The 7352-nt window shown below is 32.7% G+C and overlaps 1 long non-coding RNA gene across 1 annotated transcript; it reads right to left on the reverse strand.

The window, feature by feature from the left end:
* Positions 1-1250: 1250 nt before the first annotated feature.
* On the reverse strand, positions 1251-4415 carry LOC133790038 (uncharacterized). Its single transcript, XR_009873857.1, has 3 exons — positions 4343-4415; positions 2729-2794; positions 1251-1737 (listed from the first exon to the last, which is right to left on the reverse strand). It is a non-coding gene; the product is annotated as an uncharacterized LOC133790038 (long non-coding RNA).
* Positions 4416-7352: the final 2937 nt, after the last annotated feature.

The raw sequence follows: 7352 nt of genomic DNA on the forward strand, positions 1-7352 counted from the left end.
ATTACAAATTAGTTGTAGTTAATAAAATTAATTAATATTTAATTATTGTATAATTTTCGAAATTATATTAAATAATTAAATTAATTTTGAAATTTAATTAAATAATTAATTAATTATAATTTTCGAAATTATAATAAATTAAATATTTATTTTTGAAAATTTTGGATTTAATTAAATGGTAAAATTAATTAAATATCTTTATTTGAGTGGGAGATAATAATATGATAAGTTCAAATTGGATTTGAATTTAAAAGATTAATATTTATTCAAAAAATTAATTATATTTGATAATTAATTAAAAAGATAATTAATTTAAATTTGAATTAGTTATCAGGTTGTTAGATCTTATCTGACAAAACTGTTTGAATAAATAATTAAATAAAAATTGAAAAAACAACATCCCTAAAATTAGGGAGGCTACACGTGCACACACAGTCCATGGACTGTGTGTGGCGTGTAGGGCAATTTTCAAGGATGAGATTTTTATTTTTATTTATTTAATTAATTAATGGATAATTCAAAAATTGGTTTTTGGATTTTTTCATTAATAGAATAATTAATTAATTAATTAAAAAGTAAATTGTAAAATGGTTACAATTTTTTTTTTAATTTGAATATTTTCTTTTAAGTATGACTAATTAGAAAAATGTTAAAAGACGGAAGTGAGACAACCCAGACTATTCGCTCTGTGGAAAATAGAACGATAGTTTTCTCTCCCTGAAAATAAAGAACCAATTCTCAGGCCTATTCTCTTGATCTCATGAGTTGAGTACATCAAGTAGAATCACAAATAAACTATCCTTCATTCTCTAAGTGCCCACACATTTCTTGAGGTGTAGAGAACACTTTGGAAGATCTTGGTGTGAGTACGTGGGAGCGGCTTAGATAGGAAGATCGTTATAAATACGAAAAGATAGCAAGGACACTTGATAGGCTTCAAGAGGTATGATTTCTATTATTATCTTGCTTATGATTAATGTATGTATATTAATGGATCCACATATTTAAAGGTAGTTTAAATATGTTACAAAATTTTTGTTGTACACTGGGCCAACCCCACCACCATTCCGTTGCGTATTAGGAAACTCATTCCTAATAATTGGTATCAGAGAGGTCATTAATCTCTGCATACATTAATTACTGTGTGGGCATAATATGCATTCTTATGTTATTGTAATATATGTGAATGGATGGATGTATGTATGATTATAGTTAATTCTTAAGGGTCGTTAATTATATGATGTTTTGGGTTTAGAAAATGTTCTTAAAGTTCTAGATGAAAAATGTAAGCCATTTTGGGGCATAGGAATTTTTGTGATTTTAATTTTCTGTGTTAAAATTATTTGAAAAATTCTGTAAGGCCCGAGCCCCAGGTTCCGAGCCCCGAAGCCCGAGCCTCACCCAGCCGGACTGCTGCGTGCCCAGCCCCGGTGTGCTGCCTGCCCAGGCTGTAACGACCCGGATTTTCAAGACTCGATAATGCGGAAATATAAATGTTTTCATTTAACAAAATGTCTCAAAAACCCATAGAAAAAAAAAAAAAAAACTTTTTAAAAAGTCGTATGGCCATACTTAACATTTAGTTACAAACATGTTTTATAAAGATTAGAGTGAGCCTAGTTTAGGAAAATTACACAATATTTCCAAAAATAAAAAGGCTTCCCAAAAGGTCGGTCCACATGTACATTTGCAAGGAAGACTCCAGCGCTCACTGCTCTGCCCTGCCCTTGCCCTTACCTACAACATGAAACAACTAGGTAAGCGAAAACGCTTAGTAAGATCAACTTTCAAACAAAGAAGATAGAGAAATAGGGATCCGGACCCATCCGGACCCTACACAATCAATTTCAAGAACGCTAAAGCGTCCTGGCAAACTTATGGTCATGCCTGATAACCAAGGATAAATTAATTCATATCTAGATAAAAATCCTGCACTCAGAAAAATCCCAGAACAAGCAGATATATTATATCACAACTATATCTTATCAACAATTATATCCCTGCACTTAGAAAATCCCAGAGCAAGCAGATATATTATATCACAACATAATTCGAGACCAACGCTCGACAATTTCTAACAATTCATGCGTAACGCGCCCTCCAACATAATTGCTAATCTGTAAAAGAGAACCGAGTCTCCACACTAAGATCTAGCCAATAAATATTCTCATCAAGGGTAACTATCGTGTTACCTAGGGCATCGCTACTTATCCAAGAGCGTAATCCAATTTACACGGTTTTACGGAGACTTCTATGTTAATCAGTGGTGCTGGTGAGCAGCTGCCCCTAGGGTGTTCAACCTCACTCTATCTTGGCAACCCCTAGTATCTCTAGGCACTCTCACGGAATGGCCAATATTCACGGCTGCTATCCGGGAATAACTTATCAGAGCACTTGCTCGGATTCTAACCGTCCAATGATTAAGTAAGCATGAGGGCCCCTAGGTCCCATTTATCTTGGCGCCCCTAGGTTTAACCAGCTTATCCTCATCTCATGGCCACTCGTCGCGGTAATGAACCGGACATAAATAAAATCAAGCAGTGTGACGGGGATCAACCGTCTAGGATATGACGGACTTCTACCGTTCATATTTTCTAAATCAGCACTCACTAGACTAACGTCTCTAAGCAACTTTCTATGACAGCCTATATATGTGCATGTATCCCTATACTAACATACAAGACAATAATCATTTCATGTTGCAGCCATACAATATAAGTTTCCTTACTTGGAGTCCTTAGCGCTCAGCAAGTTTTCACCCTCCAACGTTCAGTCCAGTTACGCTTAGCCAATACTGTAGTTATCCATACAGTATACTCGGATTAATTATGGCACTAATAATTCGTTATTATTATTTTGGGCAGTTTGGTCATTTTAATAAAAGTCATTTGTAAGGATTTATAATCCTTATTTGGGTTTTAAACCTATTAAGGAAAGTTATACAAAATATTCGAGACTAAACCCTAAGTCTCGGGGAGACCTATCCTAAGGTCTCGATACCTAGGCTCGGGTATCACAATGGTATTTCCCCACAACCCGCTAAAAATCTTACTCTTTCAAGGTATCGCTATTAACCCGCACTTTCGACTAGTCGGTTAAAATATGTAAGATTTTAGCCGGTATTATATCCAGAAAATACAAATAAATTCCTTAATTATTTTTAAAGAAAATAAACTCTTTAAATTTTCCTTTTATTTTTCTTAAGGTTTTAATATCTAAAAACCGTTTTAAGAAAATTGCCTAATTTGTCTTAATTAGGAAAACCGTTATAAATTTCTCATCTTGACTAATTAATTTTCTAAAAGAAATTAATCAATTTTACTTACTAGAAAAATCATTCATTTAATTATTTTATCAAAATATAGGGTTTTAAACCCTCTTTTAATTTATTAACTATTAATAAATTAAATCTCTTATTTTTAGAAAGAATAAAAACTCTTTAATAAAAATAATTCATTTAAACTCAAAGGGTAAATTTTAGTGAAAATATGATTTCAAGACTTACCATTTTATATCTTGAAATAAACAAAATTTTACTTTTTACCTTATGTTCCAAAATATCATTTTTACACTAAGTGTGAAAAACTTATTTTTCACATTTTTAACTACATACTTCGTTAGTTCATATCTTGAAATTTACTTACCCAATTGTTACCAAAATTTCCCAATTCCATTTTTGTTATGCCATTTAGGTCTTTGTAAAATCTTAGGTCAAAATGAGCATTTTTGATTGGTGAAATCATTTTCCAACAATGAGGTAAAAATTACCTTATTTTCAAGTCCTTATTTTTTCCAAACTTTGACAGCTAATAACTTTCAAACCGTTTAATATTTTCTTACCAAATTTTACAGTGGACTAATAGGTTATGCCAGAAATGTGTCCACAAAATTTTAGAAAAAACTGGGTTCATTTGCCCTATACAGTGGCTGTCCAAACTTGGTTCCGAAAATGAGAATACGAAAAAACAGTTTTTTACCTAAACTTTGAAATAGCATAACTTACTCATTTCTAAACATTTTTTAGTGTTTCAAAAGCTCAATTTTATGTACTCAATCTCAACAACATAAAAGTACAATTTAATTTTACAAAAACAATATACAGTGGCTGCTTGAACCCTTGGAAGTCACAGCTTAAAACATGTTTTGTTTTAGGGTATCCTACAAAACCCTTGGGGGTTTTGGTTCCCATTTTCAAAAATCAATACACATGCATCATAAAAATTATTAAACAACTACCATAACCTTATTACATCATCAACAAGAAACTCTAAGCATTAGATATACAAAAAAATGCTTAAAACTAAAAACCCTACAACAAACTCATCAAAAGTAAACTTTTTACCTCTTTGGTGTTCTTGCTTAAGGTTTGGACCTTCCTATAAGCTTTGACTCCTTCAAAACCTTTCAAAAACCCTAACAAACTTCCCCCAACAACATAGTCAATTAGCTATTTGAAACTCTATGCTTAAAACTTTACAAAAACCTAGATTAGTGAAAGTTTACCTTAGGGAAAATACTTCCTAGACCAAGACTTAGCCTCAAAGTTTCCTTGGTGTTCTTGGGCTTGAAAAATGGAGAGAACACTTTGAGAGGTCTTCAAAAATCAGATGATTGAATGTGAGAGAGTGGTGTGGTCGGTTGGGGAGGGATGGAAGAGTTATATACTATCTAATTTACCCTAAAAACACTCAAGTGTTTTACCCACTTGCTTTTATCCCTAACCTTTAATTAAATGGGATTTAAATCTTATAAAAGTGGGTTCACACAACTCTAAAAGACCACATGGCCGGCCACCCTTTGCCATATATGATCATTTCATTTTTTTTTTTTAAAGGGTTAATAAATGTTTCATAAGAAGAAAAGTCCAAATTGACTTTTGACACCTTTTTCACTCTTATTAAGTTTTAATTACCAAACTTAACATTAATTAATTAAATTAAATGTCTCTCACATTTAATTTAATTAATCACATAATAAAATTTAACCTAAGGTCCATTCATGGAATAAAATTCCCCATTTCGGCAAAATTAGGCATTTAGCACAAAATGCCTTAAAATTTCCATTTTCTTTTAGGTTTATTATTTTTGACCAAACTTTAACTTTTATGAATGTATTTTATGTCCAAAATATAATTTCCATGATTTTTCGTTTTATTTTCCGAGATTTTTACCCGATCAGGGTTTTTGTGTCGGTCCAGGACCGAAAGTCTTATCTTGACTTTTAAAATCACAAAATTCATATTTTGGCTAGCAATAACTCATGGAATACTTACAAACAAAATATAATATTATTTAAAATAATATTCTTAACCCGGGGGAAAAATCCCGACCCGAGTCGTTTAAAGGTACCCAAAAACGTAGGACGTTACACAGGCGTCCCACACACCTCGCCCAGCAGCTCGCCCAGCGCGCACCTGTGCCCCTGCCTAGCGCGCGCCCTTGCGCCTCACCTAGCTGCACGGCTGGGCGCCCCAGCGCGAGCTACTGCTGCTCCCAGCTGTGCGCCCCTGTGTGTCGCACCCAATAGCAGCCCGTGCACCCCAGCCGCATGCCCCATGCCGAGCCACCATATGCAGCCGCCCCTAGGGTTTTAAAACCTAGGGCTTGCATCCAAAAAATTGTCCATTTAAATTATAGGCTTAATTAAGTTAACCCATAATTAAAAATTATTTTATTTTGAATTAATTGTATGAGCCCAAATTCAAATCTGGGCCTAATAACTTATCGGGCATCAAACCCAAGTTAATTATTCTTAAAATTTGTTTAAGATAATTAAAAGTTATTTTAATTCAAAATTAAATGGATAAGTGGCTTAATGGATCAAGACTACTTGTGAAGGCCCAAAGTAAGAGATAGATATCTATTTAGGTCTTATTTAGTTTCTTACATTTTTTTGTATATTTTTGCAAGTGTTGTCATTTTTCTAGAAATACCCAAGACACCCAGCCCGCATTTATTTATTTATTTAAATGTTTGAATGTGATTAAATTGTTTAATACTTTATCATGCATTTTTTAACATGCCATACATATAACCCACACAGTATTTAACATTGTGCATGCATCTCATATGAGTAGAAACATGCCTTAGGATTGTCCTATGTGATTATAGGCTGGTCCATATAATAATAAATCTAGTTTTTAACTAGTTCATGAGCGGAAATAGATTTTAAAAGTTGTTTAATTTATAGTATTTAATAAAATTGTTTTATTAAATTATAAATTATATTCTTAGTAATTATAGCAAAATAAAATTGAACTAATTAGGGCATAGTTCTATAATTTTAATTTTGCTTAATTTGATTAGTAATTATTATAATATCATTTGGTAAAAATAGATCACTTTATTTTTACAACTAATTAAAAAGCATAGGATGTTTTGAGAAAACACATGTTCTAAAATAGTGAGTGGGAGAGGAAGTTATGACAATAAGTCCCATGGTCTCCATTATTAGTTAGCACCGATGTAACATGGAAAGGGCCTTGCGGCACCATTGCTTGTGTCCCCCTAAGGAAGGCTTCCGACTGTGTTATTCTCAAGGCAAACTTCTTTTTCAAGAATAGGATTTAATGATGTATTTCAAGTTTGACTAGCCCTAAAGCACATTCTTGAGCTAAGTCATTGATCTAAAATAATGGCTTACACTCACAAGGTACATTAGGCTTTCAAGTGGACTAGTGTATTCTTGACCAAACAAGCGGTTGTTTATAAGTCAAAAGAGAAATATTGATTTAAGTTTTAACTTATAAATTTGAGAGCTTGTCTCAAAATTAATTTGGAATTAGTCTGACCTACCCTAAGGCTAGTCCATTAATGTTCAAATTAATTAATCGTGGAATTAGTAATTATTTTTTATGTGTTTTTTGTTGCATTCATGCATCACGTTTACTATTCCAAAAATAACTGATATTTATTATATGCATAGATTCATTTTGTTTATTTATTTATTTTCAGCAATTATGTCTAGCTCAAATCCTGTATCTTCTTTACTTGCTAATGAAAAGTTGACTGGCGAAAATTACATGAAATGGAAATCAAACTTGAACATTACATTAATATGTGAGAAGCCTAAAAAGTCATCCAAAAGCAAAGAGAACAAGAATACTAAAACCTCCAAAAGGAAGACCCCAAAAGGGACTTGCTTTCATTGTGGAGAAAATGGTCACTGGATGAGAAACTGTCCAAAGTATCTCGTTGACCTCAAAGAGAAAAATACAGGTAAATTTGATTTACTTATGTTAGAAGCTTGTTTAGTGGAAGATAATTCCGCATCCTGGATAGTAGATTCAGGAGCCACTAACCATGTCTGCTTTTCTCTTCCGATTCTTAGTTCAACGAGGAAGCTTGCTGATG

This window comes from Humulus lupulus, chromosome 7, assembly GCF_963169125.1.
Source record: "Humulus lupulus chromosome 7, drHumLupu1.1, whole genome shotgun sequence".
Lineage (NCBI taxonomy): Eukaryota > Viridiplantae > Streptophyta > Magnoliopsida > Rosales > Cannabaceae > Humulus > Humulus lupulus.